We start from the raw sequence: 27,029 nt of genomic DNA on the forward strand, positions 1-27,029 counted from the left end.
CTATAAAAGCAGTTGCGCTAAACAGGAGTGATCATGCATAGGTGGATGCAGTGTGCAGGTACGTGTCAAGTGATAAACATCCAAACCACTCAAAATCTTACGTTATGAAGTCTAGTAATGCTCACCTAACGTTATAGAAAGTGCCGCTCCAGTCGGTACATGGCGAGCCTCTTGGGGTGGCGTGTTAGCCTACTGTAGATAGTAGTACAAAAATGTAAAGCAAGAGGCTCACACAGGTAGGTGTGTCCGAGTAACACACTCACTGGTGCTAGGTATAGTCAGGACAAAGTTAGCAAGGTCCCCCGGCACCAAGGTAACCGGAAGCTGCCGCCCGAGGAGCGACTCGACCCCCGGCCCGAGCGTCTCCCAAGAGAGAACACGAGGTAGCCTAAGGATCGGTTCGCTGCAACAGCCGAGGTCAGCCGTCCACCGGAGCAGAGGGGATCTCTGCTCGTTCAGTCTAACGATTTTAATCGGAAGTAACTACTTACAGTTCTGTCGCCCAAGGGTGGTCTGCAAACCTACCCCGCTCCGCCGAAACCGGGAAGTGTGGTTTGATTTCCACTGTTCAGTTAAGAACCAATCCGGTAAGGTGTAAGCGAGTTCTGATTGGGCGTCTGTAATCTGACGAATTAGTTCGGAAACAACCCCGTCTACATAGAGTGACTATGGGCGCCATATTGGAATGGGGTGTTACGGTAGGTAACAGATGGTGTTAGTGCATCTAAGAGGTCAGGAGGGGGTTCTTGGGAGTGATAATGAACTTCATAAAGTCCTCGTCTAGTGTATCCCTGTCTAATCCAGAAAAGCAACGCATTGTGTGCATAATGCCATGAATCAGAAATCATATATATATATGAATGGGTAGTTGGTGTTAAAACAGGCATAACGGGAACACTCGCAATGTCAGTGGATGTCAGTGATATCCTGTAGGGGTTACAGGGTATGTCCGATCACTGTCAGTACTGTGAATCTAAGTCCATCCCTTGTATCCCTCGTGAGGAGAGGACTGGTGGTTAAACTCGGGCATGCATCCGGATCTCAATGTGTCAAGGTACCCCATGGTATGTCGTCATTCAGACCTCTTGTGTCAGATGCCAATCTGTGTACCCATCTTTGTTCTAATCTAAACAAAGCTTGTGATGTAATGCCTGGATGTGATTCAAGAACGACCCATCTTAAGGAGTCTGCTGTGTGAAGGGGACTTTTAAAATGGCAGTACAGTTTCGTGGTCTCCTTTAAGCATCTGATGTTACTTTTGTGCTCTGTAATACGTGTCTTGATGGGTCATGTCGTCATCCCTATGTAATTCAATGTACAAGGGCACTGTAACAGATAGATACAATTCGTAGAGTTACAATTTGTATGACGTACCAATGTCCAGGTTAAGCTGTCGGACAGAATCAATTCCTTGGTAGTCATCGTCTGTTTGCAGGATGTGCAATTTCCACACGGGAAATGTCCAGTGACTGGTGGAAGCCCCCATAGAGTGCCCTGGGGGTTCTGCGTTACTTTTTAAGGTCTGGTGTGGATCAAAATATCTTTCAGATTTTGCGTTCTTTGAAAAGCAAACCTGGGTTGGGGCAGAGACAGGTTCCCAGCAGCTAGGATGCCCCAATGTTTTTTAATTACTTTTTTCATGTTATTAGAGGAAGGGGTGAACGAAGTGACACTGGTCAAGGTATCGGTTTGTTCCCGGGTCTTGGTCTCAAGTAAAACCTCTCTGGGGTTATTCCTAGCACGTTTCATGGCTTTTGTGATAGTAACGGTTGGGTACCCTCTCTCTTTTAAATTATTTGCCAAAATGTCTGCCTCTTTTTTGTAGTCTGACACAGAGCTGCAATTTATCCTCACACGGAGAAACTGACCAAAAGGTAGGTTGTCCCTCAGTGCTTTGGGGTGGTGACTACTATACAGCAGAAGGCTGTTCCTGTCTGTTGGTTTTTTGTAGAGGCTAGTTGTCAACACCCCGGACTCTAATCTGATGTCTAGGTCCAAGAAGGCAATGTGGGAAGGAGAAATGTGGTTGGTAAATTTTAAATAGGGGTTCTGGATATTGATCCATCGACAGAACTCTTCACATCTGCTCAATGAACCCTTCCAAAGGATGAGGACATCGTCAATAAAACGCCTCCACATAATCAGATTCTCGTCAAAGGGGTTGGTGGGGCACTGAATGACCTCTTCCTCGAAAGCTGCCATATAGAGGCAGGCTAGACTAGGGGCAAATGTGCTGCCCATAGAAGTCCCTTGGCATTGGTGGAACAGTTCGTTCCTGAATTCAAAGAAATTCTCCGTTAATGCTAGGGATGCAGTTCCACCAATGTGGGTTCCCCCATCCAACACATGCTAGTACACTCCCAGGCCAACTAGACATTGCTCCTCACTTTGTCTCGATCCCAAGGATGAGTGTATTCTTCACACTCCTGTACAACTAGAGGAACTGTATACCCTTCTCGTATAACTACTTCAGGGCTTGTATACTGGACCTCGCTAAATATAGCCCACCCGCTTTTATTTTTCCTTCATTTGATTGTGATTTCTTGTGCGGTTGGAAAACCGTAGGAAAGTATTGAGGTTACCTACAGTGTCAACTCACACTGTTAGGCCCACTCTGCAACAGACTAATCCCTCACGTTGGGTTAGTGGCCATTGTTCCCCATTTTCCACACAATGGATGGAGAATTAGGGATTAGTTATGGCGAGGATGCAGTCACTGACATCCTTAGAACACCGTCACTCCTAGGAGCAGACGGAACAACAGCAAGCGTGTCCCACTCGGATGACTGGTCTAACTTAGTATCCCTCAAAAAAGAATGGCTCAGAATAACGATGCACGGAGCTGTTATGACTGAGTATTTGAGGGCTAACATTGCCCCCAATGGATTGATCGTGAATATCTTCCCCAGATTATTTCTGGAGGATCCTCCATTCAAGAAGGATTGGTCCTCAGTCTCTTGGAAATGTACCCGTGATCTCCTAGTCCTTATAATTAACACTGCCAAAAGACTCGCTGATGCTTTGCTATTACGGATACAAGCCGCTGAGTCTACTATGAAATCGTCAGTACCCAACAGCACCTTCAAAACCAAGTTGGCTGAGATTAACTCAGAAATAACGGAGAATAGAGAGTATCTTCTCAAACAGAAGATAGCGAAGCTACAGAAGGACATCTCGAGATTTGATAAAGAAAAGATCTTCCCCTACCTGAAACCAGATTTCACACCTAATAGGAATAATTATTCCAGCGACGAGGAATCGAGTAACAATAGCAGGAGGGACTCCAATAATAGCAACTCGAGCTCTGGCAGTTGGGACACTCCGAACCAGAGAAGAAAGAACAACCGAACCTTCTATAATCGAGGGGAATCAATGTTCCCCGGTCCACCACAAACTCAATTTTGGCAATATCCTATGTTTCCCCCGTGCCCTCCCAAATTCTATCCAGGAGCCAACCCCCAACCTTTTTTAGGCAGAGGCTGGGGCAGAGGAAGAGGGCGAAGGCGAGGAACACAGCATGTCCAGTGGCAGGACCAAGTCCAGCCCCCGATGGAGACCCGGAGCCAACGCAGGGGCAGAAGGACCTAGTAATCAACCTTTCTGAAAGACCACTCAACAACGTTGAACTGCGAGTGATTCGCAAAGGACTGGGTTTTGTACCCACACCAAGGATAGACAAATTCAGGGAAGCATGCGAACTGCATAGTTTCTTTAGAAAGATTCACCTAAAAGCCTTTTTTCATAACGAATCTTTTATAGATGCAGATAACACAGATACTGGGCTACATAATCCATCAACCTTTACCCCCAGCGCTGGCATGGTTCCCCCAGAAGTCCTAACCTTTGAAAAAGCGATACTCAAAGATCTTGCCGTGACACGAGACAGGTCTAACACTTTCTATAACCTCTCAAAAGAGGAAATGAATGCAGCCAGGGCTCTGGCTGACGACCACACAATCACAATTAAACAAGCAGACAAGGGTGGGGCTACAGTCATCCAGTCCACCCTTGACTATGAGAGAGAGTGTCGGAGACAACTAGGTGATCGGAAATACTATACACCTATAACATTAGACCCCACTCCTAGGTTGAGGAACGCTATCAATAGCCTTACCCTGGAGGCAGAGACTAATGGGTGGATCACAAAGAAAGAGGCCGATTACCTTAATACACGTAATCCCGTAACACCATACTTTTACACTTTGCCAAAAGTCCATAAAGGAACTTTTCCGACCCCAGGCAGGCCCATTGTGTCCGGGATCGGTTCCGTTCTAGAGCCACTGTCCAGATTTGTGGATCACTTTTTACAACCCCTGGTCTAAAGAATACCATCCTATATCAAAGATACCAGTGACATTGTAAGAACAGTAGAAGGGTTTGAACCTAATGGGGAGATCAGCCTTCTGGTCACCTTAGACGTGGAGGCGTTATACACAAATATCCCACAACAAGCCACCCTAACTGTGATCGAAGAGGCCCTTCGTAAGGAAGACTGGACATCACCCACTCCTGTGTCCTTCATCATGGACCTAGCATCCCTAGCATTAACGGAGAATTTCTTTGAATTCAGGAACGAACTGTTCCACCAATGCCAAGGGACTTCTATGGGCAGCACATTTGCCCCTAGTCTAGCCTGCCTCTATATGGCAGCTTTCGAGGAAGAGGTCATTCAGTGCCCCACCAACCCCTTTGAAGAGAATCTGATTATGTGGAGGCGTTTTATTGACGATGTCCTCATCCTTTGGAAGGGTTCATTGAGCAGATGTGAAGAGTTCTGTCGATGGATCAATATCCAGAACCCCTATTTAAAATTTACCAACCACATTTCTCCTTCCCACATTGCCTTCTTGGACCTAGACATCATCTTAGAGTCCGGGGTGTTGACAACTAGCCTCTACAAAAAACCAACAGACAGGAACAGCCTTCTGCTGTATAGTAGTCACCACCCCAAAGCACTGAGGGACAACCTACCTTTTGGTCAGTTTCTCCGTGTGAGGAGAAATTGCAGCTCTGTGTCAGACTACAAAAAAGAGGCAGACATTTTGGCAAATAATTTAAAAGAGAGAGGGTACCCAACCGTTACTATCACAAAAGCCATGAAACGTGCTAGGAATAACCCCAGAGAGGTTTTACTTGAGACCAAGACCCGGGAACAAACCGATACCTTGACCTGTGTCACTTCGTTCACCCCTTCCTCTAATAACATGAAAAAAGTAATTAAAAAACATTGGGGCATCCTAGCTGCTGGGAACCTGTCTCTGCCCCAACCCAGGTTTGCTTTTAAAAGAACGCAAAATCTGAAAGATATTTTGATCCACACCAGACCTAAAAAAGTAACGCAGAACCCCCAGGGCACTCTATGGGGGCTTCCACCAGTCACTGGACATTTCCCGTGTGGAAATTGCACATCCTGCAAACAGACGATGACTACCAAGGAATTGATTCTGTCCGACAGCTTAACCTGGACATTGGTACGTCATACAAATTGTAACTCTACGAATTGTATCTATCTGTTACAGTGCCCTTGTACATTGAATTACATAGGGATGACGACACGACCCATCAAGACACGTATTACAGAGCACAAAAGTAACATCAGATGCTTAAAGGAGACCACGAAACTGTACTGCCATTTTAAAAGTCTCCATCACACAGCAGACTCCTTAAGATGGGTCGTTCTTGAATCACATCCAGGCATTACATCACAAGCCTTGTTTAGATTAGAACAAAGATGGGTACACAGATTGGCATCTGACACAAGAGGTCTGAATGACGACATACCATGGGGTACCTTGACACATTGAGATCCGGATGCATGCCCGAGTTTAACCACCAGTCCTGTCCTCACGAGGGATACAAGGGATGGACTTAGATTCACAGTACTGACAGTGATCGGACATACCCTGTAACCCCTACAGGATATCACTGACATCCACTGACATTGCGAGTGTTCCCGTTATGCCTGTGTTAACACCAACTACCCATTCATATATATATATGATTTCTGATTCATGGCATTATGCACACAATGCGTTGCTTTTCTGGATTAGACAGGGATACACTAGACGAGGACTTTATGAAGTTCATTATCACTCCTAAGAACCCCCTCCTGACCTCTTAGATGCACTAACACCATCTGTTACCTACCGTAACACCCCATTCCAAGATGGCGCCCATAGTCACTCTATGTAGACGGGGTTGTTTCCGAACTAATTCGTCAGATTACAGACGCCCAATCAGAACTCGCTTACACCTTACCGGATTGGTTCTTAACTGAACAGTGGAAATCAAACCACACTTCCCGGTTTCGGCGGAGCGGGGTAGGTTTGCAGACCACCCTTGGGCGACAGAACTGTAAGTAGTTACTTCCGATTAAAATCGTTAGACTGAACGAGCAGAGATCCCCTCTGCTCCGGTGGACGGCTGACCTCGGCTGTTGCAGCGAACCGATCCTTAGGCTACCTCGTGTTCTCTCTTGGGAGACGCTCGGGGCCGGGGGTCGAGTCGCTCCTCGGGCGGCGGCTTCCGGTTACCTTGGTGCCGGGGGACCTTGCTAACTTTGTCCTGACTATACCTAGCACCAGTGAGTGTGTTACTCGGACACACCTACCTGTGTGAGCCTCTTGCTTTACATTTTTGTACTACTATCTACAGTAGGCTAACACGCCACCCCAAGAGGCTCGCCATGTACCGACTGGAGCGGCACTTTCTATAACGTTAGGTGAGCATTACTAGACTTCATAACGTAAGATTTTGAGTGGTTTGGATGTTTATCACTTGACACGTACCTGCACACTGCATCCACCTATGCATGATCACTCCTGTTTAGCGCAACTGCTTTTATAGTGGACATGCATATGAGGAGTCCTTGGCTCCATACTACGAATTGTATATACATGACTAAGTGTGTGTTTTTAATGTACTGTGTTGGCCTGTTTTGCTTCCTCTCTCCTTTTCCTCTAGGCCAATCCATAATGGAAGTGTTTAGTTTTCCTGACACTTCCCTAGGGTAGTTTTTATCCAGACACCACTGTAAATAATTGTTTGCACACCCTCACAATTTTGTAGATAGTTCAATTTCACCGGTCCTGATGAATTGCCGCTGGATCCCCCTGACCTTGAGGCAAGAAACATGTTGACCATCTGAGTAGAGCAGAGTAGTCCCTGACCCATTGTGTCTAGACCACCGCCTCTCATTTCGTTTTTAATAGGGTGGTTTACTGACCGAATAAAATCCATTATTCAGACTAACCAACCCCGTTTTAAAACACACTCACTAACGTCTACACCTACCTGGCCCTCACTTGCACTCACCTTCGGCAAGGAACAAAAGATCTCCGCTAAAGAGCCCCATCTTTGGGTGCCCGTCGGGAATTGCAGCGCCGACCCGACGAGGAGCAAAACCCAGATGATGAAGCATGACACCTAGCTTGCTGGGTGTGTGAGGGTTTTAGTTCCACCAATGTGGGTTCCCCCATCCAACACATGCTAGTACACTCCCAGGCCAACTAGACATTGCTCCCCACTTTGTCTCGATCCCAAGGATGAGTGTATTCTTCACACTCCTGTACAACTAGAGGAACTGTATAGCCTTCTCGTATAAAAACAATTGCAATTGCTATCACCTAACTATAAACGGTGCCTAATCCATTTAAAATGTTTGCATAGATATTACAGGACGCCAACCCAACTACATAAAATGGGGTTCAGGCCAGATGACAAATGTTGGTGGTGCAGAGCAGACTCTGCTTCATTTCATCATATGGCATGGCATTGCCCCATATATTTAGATATTGGACAGACATTTTTAGGAAGATAGATGCTATATTAGAAACTCAGATAATACTCACACCCACAGCAGGCATTTTAGGGTAAGCAAACAGAGACCAGAAAACTGCATGCACTTCTTTTATTAACGGCTAAGAGCAGAATCGCAATGCATTGGGGCAATAAACGTGCACCCTCAAGCAAGGCATGGACACATGATATCACTTTTTGTCAAGATCAGTTATCAACGTATTGGGAACTGCTGCCAACACAGTCCAGACCAAAAGATATACGGGAACCAGTCTTAAACTGGCTGCGCACTTTACCATCAAACAGCAATACTCAAACAAAGGGGGAGGTGAAACACTCATAGACTTCCGCCATGCCAGCTTGGGTCATGCCCACCCTGTTATGGTGTGGTGTAATTGAAAAACACATTGGCATTTTCCATTAGAACACGCAGTGAAACATGGAGAATGTGGTCAGGTATATAAGAATCCATCAGAGTAATATAGGCCCCGTGAAATAGATGATGAGGCTCGAAGAAGACCTTGACACATGTGGTGCATGTGGTGTCTCGAAAGGTATATCATTAATGATGTCGTGGAACACCCAGTGCTATTGATCATTATATTGCTGGTCCTTCATATAGCAGTGTACGTTTATACTGTGACCTGCATAGTGCTGTACAGCTTGCTTAGATTGTATTGATTCTGACATGGTGATTGGTTCTGATTGTTGTTTTTTTCTCGTTGTTTAGTTCTAATTGAAATGTGAAATAGGCTTGAATGCCTCACTTATATAACCCAATTGTTACATTGAAGTATGTGATTATTGTAACTTGCAAAAATGCCAATAAACAAAATAAAGTATTTGTGAGATAGATTAACTCTTGTCCATAGGCCTCTCACGAAGTAACACATATCTAAAACCACTGCAGGGAATTGCTACTTCATGTACTCCACTCAACTTACTAAAAACTAGCAAATCATAATTAAGACATAATGATGAAATAGTGAAAGTATAGAAATTGTTCATATATATCACAACTCTAGTCTTACTACCCCTATTTAGCCTAAACTAATTAATTTAACAATGCATTATCCTATACTAAATAATTAAAAACTACTTAAACCTACCTGGCCTATCCTAACTAACCTTAACTCTATGCTACACTATCCTAATTTTTTCTAAATTATCTTAATTATTAAACAAAAATGACAGTTTAAACATCTGCCCACTAACTCCTTATTACACATACATCAGCACAATACAAAAGACAATTACATCCTAAACATACACTACGTATATTTTAAATCTAAACATCTCTATATTGTTTTGGTATTTATTTGTTTTAAATGTTTTAGGCTAAAACACACACCAAACATCAAATCCCCATCCTCTAAAAAACATACCCATCTAAAGACACACTAAAAAACTTCTATATAAGAAAATATTTAACAAACTTACATTAACCTACACTAAACCTATCCTAAATCCTATTCTACACTATGCATAAATAAATATCGCTAATAAAAAAAATGTAAGCAAATGAGGAAAGGGAAAAGCGAGAGGGACAGTCAGATCCGCGCACTGATGCACGGTGCAGAGACAGAATAGCAATTCAAAAATATCAAGTTGCACACATATTGAGTTGCAAATATTGTGGGTCATAAATATCGACATACAGATTCTCATGGTCAAAAATATCGATTTTAGGTAAGTCATATCGATGTTAACAATATGTAAGTGTTTTTTACTGTTTGCAAAAACATAGTTGTAAAAAATATTGTTTGCTTATTATTGTTATGTATTTTAGTATATATTTGATATATATGTGTTGTATTTTTTTTGTATAAGAATTGTTTGTATTTTTCAATATATGTGCTAAATATTTGCTGTTTCCCGTTTTCTGAACTCCATGTGGCACAAAACAAGGACATGGACAAATGTAGTAGCTTAACTGCTTCCATGCTCATGACGAGCCCAGCTCGTCATGTAGCACAGTGGAGCTGTGCTCATGACGAGCTGGGCTCGTCATAACGATCGCGGCACTCCGACGCGCAATTGATTCCCCGCCTGTGCGGGAGAATCAATCAATGGGCGGAGTCATGACGAGCCCAGCTCGTCATGAGCACAGCTCCACTGTGCCTCATGACGAGCTGGGCTCGTCACGAGCACAGCACAGCCGCCACCCCCCCCCCTCGCCGCGGGGGAATTACCCCCGCGGCGAAGGGGCTAAATATAAGCTTTCTTTTGCCTCCCTAATGTCAAATTTTTTCTCATTTTTAACAATTGTATTTTCTAAACTCACATTAAATGGCTTGTAACATTCTCACACTTTAGAGTCCAATACTCTAGGAGAACTCAATAATGGCAATGTCAATTGATTGGTGGTATTTTTGGAACATTGATTAATTGCATTTCCAAGAGTACCATCTATTTATATTATGATGGGATCACATTGACAATTTTAAATTTAGTTGTTTTTATCATATTGTTATTTATTGATTTTGTATTTATGTGTGGCATTGTCTGTATTGTTCACTTTTTAAGGACTATATTGTCTGAAATAAAGATTGTTGGAATGGTAATGGCAACATTTTTAGCAGGTATTCATTTTTCTTATTTGATTGTTTCGTTTTAGTTCCATAGCGGGTTGTGGCTTTACAGTGAATAGGGTGGGAAGTAATTTAATTATATTAAATATATTGATTGTTTTATATTTATTAATATGTGTTCAATTGAGATGTTATAGTGTTAAATGTGTAAAGCAATGTATTATTAATTAATTAGTAATTGGTTGTCATTTAATTTTAAATATTTGATTGGAAATTAATTATGATAATTGTGTAATTAATTTTAGATGTATGTGGTGGTGTTTATAGATGTTAAGGATGGGAAGTTATGTATTTTTAATTGATACATTAATAATTGAATGTTAATTAATTTTAATGAATTGGCAATTAATTATGGTAATTGTGTAAATAATTTTAGGTTTGTGTTTCGGTGTTTATAGGAGTAAAGGGTGGGAAGTAACTTGTATTTAATTAGTTATTATACAGTTTTTAATTAATGTTAATTATTTGAAATTTATTTTAGTTAATTTTTTAGTTTTTGTCTGATGGTTTTACTTCTAAAGGGATAAAGGGTGGGTATTAAATACACTTTAATTATTTTATTATTATTTGTGAATATTAGTAATAGTTTTTAATTTATAAATAAGATTTAGCTTTGTTTTATTATTTTAGAGTTTAATTTGGGTATGTGTTGTGGATATCATAGTGTTAAAGTGTAGTCAATTAATGTTTATCTGTTTTTATAATGAATATTATTTTTTAAATTGATAATTAATTATGTTAATGTTGATGGTGTTGTGTTATGGGGTAGGAAATACAATAAATACATGTATTTATTAATTTATTTATTTGTATATATTTTCTAGTTTAAAATAATTTTACTTTATAAATGTATTTATTATTTTACATTATATATTATTTATAGGTTTTTTATATGTAATAATATTGTAATATGTTTAATTTTTATATATATTTTACATGTTCGATTCTTCATTTCTAAATACTGTCCATCAATAGTTCTTTTTGTATTCGTCACTCCGAGTGGGACGGGTATGCTCAGACGTGAGTCCCTTGCGCTCCATGCCACTGGAATCAAGCTATCCTGGCTGAAGAGGGTGAAACCCCGAAACCGGTCCTAGGATGCTTGTTTCCAGTCCAGGGAGGACCTGGCCTGGCAGTTCGGGCTGGACTGTTCCCATTGGGCACAGGGTCAAGACTGATTTGCATATGGCTGAGTCCAAGCTGGAATGGCATGGTGAGCAAAAAAACGATGGATTTAGGCCCAGATCTCTGTATTGGGGTGAATGTATGACATTGTTCTGCATTCTGTCCATCAATTGTTCTTTTTGCATTGGTCATTCCATATCGTCCATTCATGAAGAGCTTGTTGATGTTGCAGTGCCTGAAGATGTAAGCATCCTACCCACTCCCCGTGTTTTCAGTTCCTGTATAGGTGTGATGTTTCTGCAGGGGAAATAGTTGAACATGTGTGCAATCCATGGTGCCTAGCATATGTGGAAATCCTGCAATGGCATTGAAACCTGACTTGGTCTCCAGCTGATGTTGTTTTAGCTTGGGTAAGAGGAGGTACTGGGTGTGAAGCAGATGATGGCATGAAGGATAGAGAATAGGAAGGCAGAAAAAGATGGCTGCGATATTCCTGCACTCTGGCTGTTTTGACCTGGAATTAACCAGATGCTGGCAGGGGGAGGACTGCCATCAGCTTGACATGTGAAGGTATGTTGGTGGGCCCGGCAATTGTGGCTCAAGCTTTGGCAGCAGTTCTATAATGGACTCCCTCCTGAGTCTGTAATATCTGATGACCTCATCCTCTCTGAGGTCAACAAGGGAAATCTTCTAGTGAATAACACTGTCCCTTCTCCTGCACTGTCTAAATGATGGTGTTGATGGTTGTGGGGCTGGTGGGAGCTACAGAATTATCACCTGCATAGCATAGTTGTGCTTGCCAAACTGTTTTGTGCTGCTTGTATTTATGTTGCATAGCTGCTGCATCATTTCCTATGCCTAGGTTGCTGATGTGCAGGAATTGTGATGAATTTCAGGCTCCATGCGCTGCTTGCCTCACACATTGACAAAGCCATACATTTCACTGCATTAATTCTACGGTAGAACGCACGGCCGAAGTGCCTACCTTTGCCTATTTGAATCTCTGTATGACGCAGCTGGATGTAGTGCCTACAAAAATGGACACTTTTGGCTACATGCGTTGACTTGCAGATATGGAGTATTACCTGCACCGCCATCGTGTCAAAATTAGTGTTGCAATGGCGTTGCAAGCATCTCATAAATATGACGCTATATGTCCTAAATAGGTGGCTTGTTCATGATACTACAACCATTTCTTATGGGAAAACTGATCGCCCAGGTGTTGTAACAATGCAATGTTATCCTCCCTGAAAACCTCACCAGAGGGAAAAGAGAGGAACATGTCAGCATTCTGCACAAGAAGAATTTGGCATCACAATTTCAGGGCATCCAAATCCTGTTTCAAAGCTTGCAGAAACAATTAAACTGATTCCGTATATAACTCAGGTAAATATGTTCAACAATAGCATCTATTTTAAAATTAGAATGGGAAAAGCTGCCAGCTAAGAGGGTGCCGTTGTATGTATCAAAAGCTAAAATCTGTTACTGTGAATTGAGTCATGGTAGTCGGCACGGAAGACAGTATAGTGCCAGGGTTCTCGACCGAAACAACGTTAATGGCTCATAGTACAATCAACAACTCACAGGTCTTGTACCAACCTCTGAGAATCTGACTCCCTGGATCCTCTTTCCATATCAGAAAAATGATATTTTCTTGAGCACACCCTGGCGGAGAAGATCTTGTTTTTCCGGTATTTTACCATCTTGCCTTTCCGAGATGTGTACTGTGGTTTTCTAGAAATACAGGCCCTCCTTTTCAATGTTACAATGAGTGAGTGAATTTACAGCATAATACTCACCTCATTGGCTTCAGTAGTCCATACATACTATGAGACCGTGCCTACTAAGTCAGCTGGAAAATAACCATTCATGTTTACTTCCATCCTGATTTTTCTATAGGGCTTGTAAAACTGAAAAAAAATATATGTTTGAGTACAACAGGTAACATACTGTCTCTAACATAATAAGTCTCACCCCACTACGTTTGCTGGGCTAATCTCACTAAGTAGTAAAGCATGGGAGTCCATTAAATGATCTATAGTATATGCAAATGGTTCAGAAACAGGCTCTATAACTGTTGTGCTTGTCAGCCTTTACAGCTCTACCGCAGAAGCCCACATGGGGCATGTCTTGCCTCTTTAAAGTACACATAGTTGCTCCTGTGGCAACCAGAAAAGGGGCCTCTTTTCCTATCTCTCTTGCTTCAAAAAGGAACTAACTGGTAATACTGGAGCAGCCAGGCAGTCATTCTCCTACGGGCCGCCCTAGTAATTCATTTTTGATAGTGGTGGCGATTGAAATAGTGATTGCTTTTTGGTTGGCAGTCATATTGGACGGTGTTGCCATAACACAGGAGAACAGTGAATTTACTTCATTCCTTGTGGGGGCTGGGAGTGTTGTTATCACCTGTGACTGTTTAACCCCTACTATGCCAAGGAGATGATAGTAATGTCTTCTCGGCAGCGGTGGTGCCGAGCCAAGGACCTAATCATTACATGCTGGTACTAGTCCACGAGGGAAGTGCTGATGCTCTCCCGAGGGCCGCCCCCCCTGATATGCCCCCACTGAGGATGGCAGCAGGAATGCTTTTGCTGCCACTGCAACCCCTCCCTCAGCAATCTGATGCAGTTGGCGCGCTCAAGGCATGCCAATATCATCATAGGCTGCCGGAGACGCGCTGGAAGCCATTTGCTTCCAGCTCGTCCAGAGTGAGGACGCATTTTGGGCAAGCACTTCTCTCAGGGGGTTTTGCAGTAAGCAGACACAGGGGAAAGGAAATATGTTTTCCTTTCCCCATGTGCCTGTTTTGAATGGATTCCTGCTACAAGATCGCGGATGAGGCTTGTGATCCTGGTGCAGGAATCGATCCACTGGCCCACCAGGGATTGTTTTTTTATGTTTGGGTGCATCCGTGTTTTGGCCCGCGGGGGCTGATTTGGCAGTTTTTAGGCTGATCAGCCCAACCAGGGAGACCGAAACCAACTAGACACCAAGGAATTTATTTTGGCACATTTTGGGAGTCACCCCTTGGGCAAGGGTCATTCTCATGGCCTGATTTTCTTTTCTCTGTGTTTTGACCCCACCACCCCGTATTTTAGGCCAATCAGTCCCCCGGGGAGGACCAAAACCCTCTAGGCGCCAGGGAATTAATTTCGGGAACTACCCCTTGGGCAAGGGTTGTTCCCATGTGGGTGATTTCCTTTTTTTCTGTGTTTCGGCCTCCAGAGGCTAGATCAGCCATTTTCTTGCTAACCTAGCCAGCCGGTGGGAGTCAAAACCCACTAAAAATGAGGGACTAATTTATTAATAAGTATGGGGAGGGATCCCTTTGGGCAAGGATTGCTCCCCTTTTAGGGGATAAATGCTATGGCCATTTCTGCCCCCCGTGGGGCCAAATCAGCCATATATTTTTAGGGCCCAAGGGGGCCAGAAGCCACTAGACCACCAACATTTTGTGAATGGTCCCTTGGGCAAGGATCACTTCCCTTTTGGGGATGAATACTGTAGCAATGTATGCCCCCCCCCCTTTGGGACAGATCAGTTTTATATATTCAGGCCCATTTGCCAAGCAGGAGCCACTGGCCCACGGGGTATTTTTTGGTATGTAGTTAAAAATGTTTTGCGGAGTGGCCCTTTGGGTAAGGGTCACTCCCCTTTTGAGGGTAAGTATTCTGTATGTTATTGCCTCCATTGGGGGCAGATAGGCCTTGAATTTATACGCCTTGGTGATTCTTGATTGATTCTGGCTTTTACCTTCCCACAGCTACTCTTGCACGAGTTGTTCCTTTTTAGCCGTCATAGCGATACCACGTGCACGCTAACCAGTATGCCGCTATATTGTTTTCTCAATTAGCCATGGGCAGGGCGCTTAGGTCCAGCTACCTCCGGGAGCTTTGCCTGGAACTCACTCGAGCACTTGACGATAACTATCCTGTGAGATGGTGGCCAGATATATGCTGTCCACTAGTTCTAGTGGGCACCTTGTATCAGTCCAAACAACCCCTTATGGTGAATGGTTAAAGACAACCTAATGTGAAAGCTATCCTAGTGGTAGCTATGGAGAGCAGCCTTCAGGCTCCATCTTGAAGAAATGTAAAGCAGCTTGTTTTACCAGTCTATAATCTCTTGAATGATCAAATTAAAAGACAACCACACCAGGTATATATTCAACATATATGTATTTAAGGTTAAACACACCCCTCTAGTCTCTTTATGAGACTGGAGTAGTTCGAAGTACTAAAGTTACAAGTGATTAACCATCAGTAAAAGCACAAATACACGTTTGGGCCCTAGGGGCGTACCAAACCATACACTAAAAAAGTGGTATAAGAACCACAACTGTAATAGGCACTAGGCCTATTGCCTCTAGAATCGCTGGGATCCCAAGGAACCACCCAAGGTAGGAACACAGGGGACCAACGGGAACTGTATGCAGTGTGGAAACACAACCGCGGATTCCTAGGGCTAGCACCCACGAGAGTACCGGATTACTCGAGTTACCTCACCCAGGGAAGCCGGGTGCATAGGTGTCTTTTGGTGTCGGGTCGCGTTGTCGATTTCAATGGAAGCCTGCAAAGAACTGCTGCTGCCGTGAAGAGGAGAAGTGTCCGGAGAGATCTAAGCCTGGATCTAGGATGTAAGGAACCTGAAAGCAGTGGGGCCAGAGTCTGGGTCACTTGCCAGTGACCCAGGGCAGGATGCCCACATATGTTGGGTGCTTCAGGTGAGTTGATGGGGGTCTTGACTCTTCAGTCACGAGGTCCAGGAGGTGTCGACGAAGTCCATGAGCTGGATTCGAGCTGTCCCACAAAGTCTGTTGAGTGCTGCAGTGTCGGCGACCAGGAAGGACCCAACAAACCTTGGCAAAGGCAAGTCATAGGAAATCAGAGAAAGGACTGCGGTGCAGACCAGCAAGGTCTGATGGACTCACCCAGCAAGGGTAAGTAAGAGCAAGTCTGGAGCAACCAGAAAAGTCTCATCAGAAGTGGAGTTGCCTTCGTGGGGACCTGCTAGCCAATGGGCTAGTGATTGCAAAGGAGCCTTGAGCGGTCACACTGGAAGCTGGCCCACGGGTCACTCGTGGAGTGGAGGCCAACAATCTTCAGAGCAGGAGGTGCTCAAGGCTGGGGCTACTTGGAGCCCCAAGCACAACTTCGAGGATGACCAGGAAGGTGTTGTTGCTGTAAAAGTTCACGGTGTCCAGGGGTCACGGTTCCATGTTACCCACGATAGCCACGGACCTCAGCTTTGCTGTGGACTCAGGGTAGCCTCGGGGAAGTCTGGAAATCCACCTCTGGTGATGCAAAGACTTCGGCGTCCGGCGGGAGCTTCAGCAATGCAGTTTGGTCAGTTGCTTCTTTGGTGCCTGCCAAGCAGGGGAGTCACTCCTTGACCCCAAGGGAGATTTCTTCCATCTTCTATTCGTGATAGAAAGTCGAAGGTCCAGGATATATGTTTCAGAGGTTTGTCCAGGGTAATCTAAAGTCCTAGGCACTGGATTCCTATACTTACACTAAGTTTAGGGGATGGACTAACTCTGAGCATCCACCTATGGGTGGGCCTGGGGTGGGGGTGGTTACACCCCTTCGCCTTTGTCCAGTTTCATGCCAGAGCAGGGGCTGAGTGCCCCTGCAACCGGTTTGAACTGAGCTATGCACAGGGACACCTTATGTGGCCCAGGCAGTGTCTCAAAAGCATTCTCTGAATGCACCCACCCTGCCCCAATATACATCTGCCTGTCTGGGGAGGTGGTTACACCTCCCTGTGTCAGGAAACCTATTGTCCAGGCCTCCCCTGTCGGAGTTTCCCCCAGCAACAGGAGGCCAGACCCGTGTCTGTGGCAGTGGCATCCATTTTGTGAGGCCAGGGCTTTGAAAGGATTTAACCGGGTTTAGCCAGTGTGAACATGTCTCTCCCTCTAGAAGGGTGGAATGCTACCCCCGCTGCCAGAACTGGCGGGGGGGGGCTAGTATTCCAAAGCGTTTGACACCAAACACGATATGTTTTGATGCAGCCATCCCAAAGTTAGCCTGTACCGCAAAATTATAATGCACTTAAGAGTATATGGTATGGCTGTATCACAGAACAGCCATAAGGAAGTATTTCCGATTGTTGCAGAGGGGCTCAGCTCATGCTTGGGTTATAGGTTTATATGTGTCTGTATAAGGTAGTGATATAGAAAGTCTATACCACAGTAAGGGGTGCAAGCACACCCATACCCAGGTTGCAGTAGCAGACCTGTGGTGTCATTTTGGAGTGCTTCCCAGGGGTGGCATAATACTTGCTGCAGCCCCTGGTAGGCCTCTGAGGTACCTATGCCCTAGGTACATAGTATACCATATACTAGGGTCTTATAAGGCACTCCAGAATCCAATTAGATATGTACCTAATGTGCATGGAAACCATTTTAGAGAGGAAGCAGCTAGGCTGTGGGCCTGATTAGCAGGGTCACAGCCAGATTAAGGTCGAAAAACAGTGAAACACCAGCAAAAGTGGGGGTACCCATGTGAAGCAGATCCTACTCTCCTACATATCCTAGATAACTTAACTAGTGCATGCTTCGGCCATAGCTTGTTAACTGACCACATGCACTCATTCACTGCTCACCTTGGTTACATTAACCACATCACATCCTGAGAACTTGACGATAACTATCTTCGATATACCAAACTGGTGCAAGTCCCGGCTTTTACTTGTTAACCGGCCACATGCAGTTACTGTTCTCCTTGGTAGCAGTAACCACGGCACCTCTTGAGCACTTGATGTTAAACATCCTACACAACTGAACTGGTGCATGCTCTGGCTTTTACCTGCAAGCCGGACACATGCACCCTTGCACTGTTCCCCCTGGTAGCAGTAACCACGGCATCAACGACTCACACCACCTGGTAATGCTTCCGCACTACATCACTTCAAGTCATGGTGCTACCAGATCACGTTGCCACCACGTACCACACGCAGCCTGCTTGGAATGAACCAGTTATTCCAATTGTACAACCTGGCCATCAGGTGCACCATGGCCCAGTAGCATGCCGGTCTGGGTATCCCGGTGACCTAAGCACAGACATATGTTTTTCAATGAGCACTCTATTCCACCTAAACAGGCACCGCACGACCCGTGTCCTTCTCATGTCTGACTGTAAATGTAACTTTTACCAATTGCTTGTAACCTTGTTGCTCTCCTAAGTTATAAGCTTGTTTTTAATTCATCACTTGGTTGTCCCTTTCTTCTTTTCTTCCCTCTCCTTCTAGGTCTACTTATCACCCCAGTACAAGTCTACTGGGGTATTCCCAGCTGGATCTGGTTACTAGCCACTAATTTAGAAGAATCAGACGGTAGTGCACTACACACATTTTGGTTCTTGGTCCTGTCAAAGTGCCATTAGACCCGTTAGGGGCATAAGAGGCACAAAACATGTTGACCTATTTGCACCTTAGGAGCCCTTAAGGAACATCACATCCACGTAAGGGCTCACCCACAGTCTTTTAATAAGGCTTGAGCTACCTAAACCAATAAACCTGATTAGTGTAGGACTGCTCCTGACCTTTTTTATTTTTATTTCACTACCTGTGCACTACCCAGCCCTCACACCCGCACGCACCCTATGGCTTCTTCAAAAGATCTCTGACAGAGAGCCATATTTATGAGAGCCCGTCAGGCATTGCAGCGCCGGCCCGATGAGGAGCAAGGCCCAATGATGAAGCATGACATCCTTCGGGGTGTGTGACGGCATCATGAAGAAAGACCTCTCTTTCCCCATCCCACACTTCCAGTTAGGAACTGTACACCTTTGCTGATCCACAGTTCCACTCGGGAGCCTGTGTACAGGACCTCCTCCTAACATAGCTCCCAGTCACTCTATTATTGATACTTGTATTTAATAGCCCATGTGCCCACAAAGGCGGGCAGAAGCCACTAGACCACCATTTAAAGTGTGTGTGTTCAATGTAGTCTGGCTGATGGTCTGCCTGTTTTGCAGACCATTGCCTGTTTTTTTTCTCCTTTACATTTTAATGCAAAGTTTTGTTTTGCTTTGGTGTAACTTGTGCTTGTGGTTGTGGCACTGGTAGAGCTGCAGTTTGTGTATTTTCAAGCGTTTTGTAAGGAAACGTTTTTTATATTGTTTACTACAAATGAGTATCAATGACCTGCATGAATGTATTTTATGGAAATGTTGTAATAATAGCAGCCTATATAGCTCCCATTTGAATGCTTGTGATATTTTCTTTGTATTTGTTTTATTTTTTAATGGGATATCGGTGCTTGCTTTGACTGTGCAGCCTAGGTGCTGGTGAGTCTAGCGGCCTCTAGCAAGTGAGTGGTATTGTTTTACATTATATAGGTATTTGTGTGCTTTGTATTGATTGACTTTACCTTGCAACTGCGATATGCCTGTAGTTTTCTTTTTGTTTTATAAATCCACACTTTGTTTAATACTTTTCTACACAGTGTTGGGTACTGTTGACTTATTTGTCAAGTTACTTGTATAACTAAGGATTATGGTTAGCCACAGGAGTTTGTTGGGATGCTTTTCGATTCTTTTTCTGATCATGATTATGAGACCTACTCTGCATCTGAGGCAGAGGAGGAAGGCCAGGATTCTACCAGTGAATTTTCGGTCTGACAGGAATCATCTGATGATGAAGCTACCCTCAGTGGAGATGAAGCTACTCTCAGTGTGGATGAAGTGCCTATTTTAGATGAGGACATTGATGTACTGATAGTGCAGCAAGAGGCATCTGGATAGCAGCCCAGGGCTGCAAGGCTTCCCTTTGGAAGTGGTGGACTCTGGGTTGACCCAAACATGGTGCAGATGGTGTTGAATGTCATGAGTGGTGTTGCAGGGTGTAGAGAAAATTGTGAAAATGTTTTGCCTATACATTTCTTTCAGTTGTTTATGGATGATGTATTTGTGGCTGAGATTGTTGATCAGACTAGTTTGTATGCTGAACAGCATTTGAGGGACGACAGTGCCGGACGTTAGCCCTACTCTAGAGCTACACGGTGGGCTCCCTCAGATCTGGATGATCTGAAGAAGTTCTTGGGTTTAACTTTTATGATGGTCCATATAAGGAACTATCACTGTCTTCTTTTTGGTCTACTAATTAATTGATGGACACAGCTATATTTCCTGCAAAATGATTCGTAATCGGTATTTGCATTTTGTTGATAATGCTTTAGAATTGCCCCGAGATTACCATGATTGTGACCATCTTTTTAAGGTTTGGCCTGTACTTGATTACTTTGTAGATCGAGTTTCAGAGATCTAAGTGCCAGGTAAAGAAATATATGTGGATAAGTCTTTGGTCCTGTTCAAGGGTAGACTGCTAATTTTCCCTCCTTCGCCTAATCCATTTTATAGTCTATAAGGTTTCCTGTATATTACCTATCTCCTTAATAATCTGACATTTCAGTTCTCCTAAAAATCTAAGATTCCAAGCTTCCAAACCCCATTAATTGGAACCTATTGATTGAAGGGATGTCGGCTTTAGATCCTTTACTCCTAGAACTATTCTTAAACACTCTAATTTCTGTGCAGTTCCGCAGTGCTGCCACAGTACTTTGCACAACAGAATGGACATAGCACAAGCATACATTTTGGCAGCCCAGAGTGTTCCTCTGTAGTTTTCCATAGGAGTCTTAACCTCCAAGTTAATTAAATAAGTGGGCAGGGTGAAAGAGGAACTATTTGCCTTTCATTGCACTACAATGGGCTTTCAGCATTGATTGTTTTGGTGCATCATTAAAATCAATGTTGTTCTTTCTGGTGTACCTAAAGTAAATTACGTATGGAACCTGTAATGCTTAGTCACATATTGAAGACAAATGCTTAGAATAGGTACCCTATGTGCACTTCATGGTTCTTGCAACATTAGAAAACAGGAAAAACAGGGAGCAGTTTGGACTGTGTCCTCACCTATATTAGCAAGAGACAAATATGTGTTTTTGATGGATAAAGAATTGAGACAGTCAGTGGAGTAACGAAACTTGAGGGGGCCCCCTTGCAAAGTACATAGAGGATGCCCCCACACTGTTGACCCAGTCAGGAGCTCTCAGTCCTGGGGCTCAGCGCATGTGCACAGTGCCAAAGGGGGTCCCCTGTACCATAGGGCCTGTGGGGGCTGTTGTTAGAATCAAAAAGAAACTACGTTATTCAATCTAATAAAGACCATAAGAGCAGAACGAAAAATACATACAGAAGAAAGGTATTCATTTCATTTCATTAAAACTCGTCTGTTGCAACATTTGACTCACCCCCGCTGGATTTTAGACGTGCAATCAGTGAAGTGTAAAAACCTCAAGATGGGTCCGCCATACATTCCTATACTATTCACTTCAATTGATTCATATTAAAAGATGTTAATAAAAATCCATCATTAAAATATTAGTCATATAACAGTGAGTTAACTAGGAAACATATTTCATTTAGTCATTTTACCATTGTCACATTTGATTATTCATGTCATAATCGAAAAAGTTCTTCCTAGCATTAAAAAAAACTCCTTAAAAAGCTCGACATTCTCTTGCATATCTCAATGGTTGGCAAGTCTGTGAAAAAAGAAATGCCGGATGCCATTGAGTAAATGATAGCAGCTTCAAAAGACTTCAAATGTAACGTTTCTTCATGCATTGTACTCTGTACTGTACTGAGAAGTTATCACAGGGACATTTACATGGGTTAGAAGACCAATCGTTAGGTTCCAGGAAGCTGACCATACGGTTAAAGGTGTCCATTCTGAAACAAGTTAAAATGAATGTATACCTATGATTCGGTATAGCTGTCAGGTAAAACTGCATGTCATAATTGGGTAAAAAAAGCTGATTCATTAAAACGGTAGGTATTAGTAGGTCCTCTGACAACCTTATATTCTCTAAATGTTTTAAGCATTCTGTTTTTAGATCTTTTATACTTATTTCTGCCAGGGATTTAGGTTTATGAAAATAATCAGGTTGCCCCAAGTCCTGGCAAAACCGTTGCACAAAATTCAGCCATGGCATACGAGTTTAAACAGTCCCTTTTTATAGAACGATTCAAGGCAGTTTGTTCAGATGACCATACTTTGTGCCACAATAAGATAGGTTGAACCTTAGGTAGATCAATCAGAAAGGGCACTCTCAGCTCAGCGTTGCATACAAACGAAGGGGTACTTTTGGGGGTAGGAAGCATCTCAAAAACTTATTTTCCGCAAGTTGAAACACGGTACAATTTGTGTGTCCCCATGTACCCACCCCATATAGTGCTTTAGTAATAAATTTAGCCTTGTAGATGGTAAGCATCTCTCAAGGGGCGGGGGGGGGGGCCTAACCTGATAGCAGATTTTTGTAGGGCCATACAGGCGCTTCTAAATGGTAGTGCCCTGGTTTTAACAGCACGGTTCCATGCGCCTTCTTTATTTATTTTTTATAATTCTTTTTATTAAACAACATGTATCGGTATGGTAACATGAATCAGATTGACAATTTACAGGCGAGAGGAATTCATTCTACAACACAGTGATAATCACATTAGCTACAGGGACAGAGCAATGATACATCATGGGTTACAGTATTTACGGTGAGGGCAGGCCATCAGAAAGGGAGTTGCGTGGGGGAGTACAGGTCTGCCCCCGGTACGCATTCCATGCCCCCCAGATTTGAGTCCACTTCTTGGGTGAAGCCCCTGCAAGATTCACCGTTTTGTCTTGGAACATACACCAGTCCATGTGTTTCTTCCATTCTGCTATGGTGGGTGGGTTTGCGGCTCCCCACAGCTGAGCGATGTTTCTTCTTGCTACCATGAGGCCTAGCGTGACTCAGATCTTACCCATTCTGCTCAGGTCTGTGGGATCCCATGCATTCAAAAGGCACCTCTTCGCTTTAGGGCGGATGACCAAATCCAACACTTTGTTAAGGCACCAGTACACCTAAATAAGATCACATTCCCACAGGATATGCATAAATGTGCCCTCATAACCACACTGCCATCTGCAACATCCCCCACTGCCCTCCCCATGCGGACCAGGCAAGGTCCAGTGACAAACACCCTATGCAATATTTTGAGTTGAACGAGTCGCAGTCTGGCCGAGATTGCAACTTCCCTTGGGGAGGCCAGCGCCTCTTGCCATTCCTCGTCGTCCAGTTCTAGGCCATCCCATTCCCCCTTCACCCTGGTGCTCTGGAGGGGTCTGCAGTGTTGTTTATCAGCTTTTAATATGTCAGGGAGATTGCTTTCTCTGGTAAGTGTCCATCGAGCAGCCTATCCTCGAGGGGTGAGGATTCTGGGGGGAGGAGCCTTTAGTTAGATGAGACTGTAGTGCATGGCGGAATTGGAGGTAACAAAAGTATTCTGGGTTAGTGAGCGCATTTTTGTGTTGTAGGGAGGCAAATGTCATCACGTCAACCTTTACCCACATGTCTCCGATTTTTGAGATCACGATGAGATCCCATTTATCAAACCTTTTCGACTTCCACAGATCCCCTAGCATCTCTGAGTCCCAGAGGGGTGTTGCTAGCGTCAATTTCTGCTCCCATCTCAGTCATTTGGTTGATGCGTGCCAGACCTGCATGGAGTGCCTGGTCAGTCCAGTGAGAGAGAACCGCTGTGGCCTAGAATAAAGGGCTCTGTTGTAATTCCCTCCTGGGAGGAGCCACCGGTCCATGGTATAGCCCAGGTCATCTATGCGGCGATATCTGTCGTGATTAATAGCCGCAAGGTGAGTCGCCCAGTAGTATTTCTTAAGGTCGGGAAGGCTGATCTCACCATCATACCAGTTAAGGGTGAGTTTGGTCAGTGATATTCAGGGTTTTCCTCCCCACAGCAAGTCCCTCTGCTGGCCCTCTATTTCCTTGAAGTAATGTGTAGGTACTGGCTCAGGGTAGTTTTATAGCACATAGAGGAAGCGAGGCAGGGACATCATCTTAAAAAGCACTGCCTTGCCCAACAATGAGAGAGGAAGCGCTTTCTAGGCTGTTATGTCTCACTTCAATCTTTGTAGGGTCGGGAGCAGGTTGCGATCATAACGGAGTTGTTGGTTCGACGTCACGAAAATCCCCAGGTATTTAAAGGCAACTGTGGTAATTTGTATAGGGCAGCCCTTAGGTAAAGTGGACGGGTCCCCATTGAGGACGTATATAAGAGATTTACCCCAGTTGATGGAGTAGCCATAGATTCTGCCGAAGCTTACAAAGATGTCAAACACCGCGATCAATGACGCATTTGGGGAGGCTAGAGACAGAAGAATGTCATCCACATATAGCGAGATGCGGTCTTTCCATGTTTCTTCCCATCATAGGCCACGTATAACTGGATCTCTATGAACCCATGCCACCAAGGGTTCCAGGGCAAGGGCAAAAAGGAGGGGGGACAGCAGACAACCCTGGTGGGTCCCCCGACCCAGCTCAAACACTTCAGATTTTTTGTTGTTCACTACAACCTGTGCCAGGGGCTCCAAGTAGAGGAGCTTGATCCAATGAACAAACCCAGGCTCAAACCCCATCTTTGCTTGCACGGCAAAAAGGTATGGCCATTCAATGGTATCGAATGCCATAGATGCGTCCAGTGAGACTAGGATTGCCGGTTCTTGTATCGTGGCTAGCCTTCCCATCACACCGTGCACTCTTCGGAGATTCAGCGAAGTATTGCCCTGGGGCATGAAGCCCCACTGGTCTGGGTGTACCAATCCGCTGATCACTTTGACAAGACGGTTGGCAAGGAGCATAGCGAGGATTTTAGCTTCCACATTTAGGATAGAGATAGGCCTATACAAAGAGCAGTCCATCTTAGGTTTGCCTTCCTTATGAATGGTGACGAGTGTGGCCACCCTCTGATCTAGCTGGAGTGTCCCTTGCTTCTTGCTATCTACAAACATGTTCCGCAGGAGCTGGGCTAGTTTGTCCGGCTCTAGTTTGTAGAGCTCGATTGGCAGGCCGTTAGGACCCAGAGCCTTGCATGACTGGAGACTCCTAATCGCTAGTACAATTTTGTCATTGGTAAAGTTGCTGTCCAATAGCTCCCGGTCATCAGCTGGCAGGGTAGGTAGGGCAATGTCCCTGAGAAGGCATTGGGAATCCTCTTCAGTATAAGATGTGTGAGTGCGATAGATGTCACTAAAGTGTGCAGCAAACATGTTAGCAATAACCTGGGGATCTGTAATTGATTGGCCATCTTTATCTATCAACTCTGGCACCAACCTGGATGCCAACTCTTTTCTATCCAACCATGCTATGAGTTTCCCTGCCTTAACCCCAAGGTCATACAGCCTGCCCGCCGTCTCCCTCCCAAGCAATCTGGTCCTGTATGTGGCTATCGCTTTGTACTCATCCCTTTTGAGTTGCAAGGCATGTAGCTTTTCCTGTGTAACCTCCTCTCCCAATTCCTCCTATAGTCTGAGGACTTCACTTTCTACATCAACTAATTCTTTAATTTTCTCCTTGCGTATCCCAGTTATCAGAGAGATTGCCTGCCCTCGAATTACCAACTTAAATGCCTCCCACAGTGTCTAGGGGGAGTCAACTGTGCCCTCATTTTCTTGGAAGTAATGGTCAATGGCTTTCAGCAGGGCCTTGCGCACACCTGGATCGCAGAGATGCCATGGATTTATAGGGGCTATCCTACCTACTCTTCCCTGACCTAGTGACAGGTGAGCCTGTATTGGGGAGTGGTCAGAGATGCCTTTCGCCATGTGTCTGATTTCGTGGATATGTGCGAGTTGGGATGCAGGGACGATAAAGTAGTCTATATGGGAACGGCTATTGTGTGTCCGGAGTGAAACGTGCGTTGGACACTATCTGGGTGGTATGCTCTCCATGCATCTGTTAGACCAAGGGCCTCTAGGAAGTCGGGCAACCATCTAGCTGATGCTCCAATGTCTCTTGGGGGATAACGGTCCAGCGTGCCTGAAACCACAAAATTGAAGTCCCCTCCCATCAGCAGCAGACCCTTCAAAAGTGAGAGTAGTATAGCACCCAAGTCCTTGAATGTACGGTTCTGAAGGCCTGGCGGCACATAGATAGACATGCAAGTGAGCGTACGTCCCTCCCACTGCCCCGTGATTCCAATATATTTTCCCAGGTCATCCGACCATGTGGAGTGGACTAGTAGGGGAAAGGAATTTTGCGTCATCATTCCCAATCCCCCTGAGCCAGTAGTGAAGCCTGCGTGGGCCACCATTTTGTAACCCCACCTGTTTAGTGCCTTGCAGGAATTTCCCACCAAGTGTGTTTCTTGGAGAAGTATTACGTCCGGGGCATGCCTCCTAAAATATTGTAAAACCACACAGCTCTTAACCATGTCCCCAAGCCCATTGACGTTCCATTTTAATGTTGCTGTCTCCTTGTGCGCTCATGGAAATGTGTGTAGGTTAATGGTCCCTCCGGTAGAACACAATCTTTTCATGCCGATTCAACAAAAACAGAGCATATCTCTATTTACCAATCCCAACAAACCCCTCCTTGCTCCCCTGCACTCTGGGCCTTGAACCGCCCATAAACACAACTATGCAGAGTGCCTGTCGCCCAACTGATGAACTAAAAGTAGA

The sequence above is a fragment of the Triturus cristatus genome, chromosome 3_1 (genome assembly GCF_964204655.1).
Source record: "Triturus cristatus chromosome 3_1, aTriCri1.1, whole genome shotgun sequence".
In the NCBI taxonomy this organism is placed as follows: domain Eukaryota; kingdom Metazoa; phylum Chordata; class Amphibia; order Caudata; family Salamandridae; genus Triturus; species Triturus cristatus.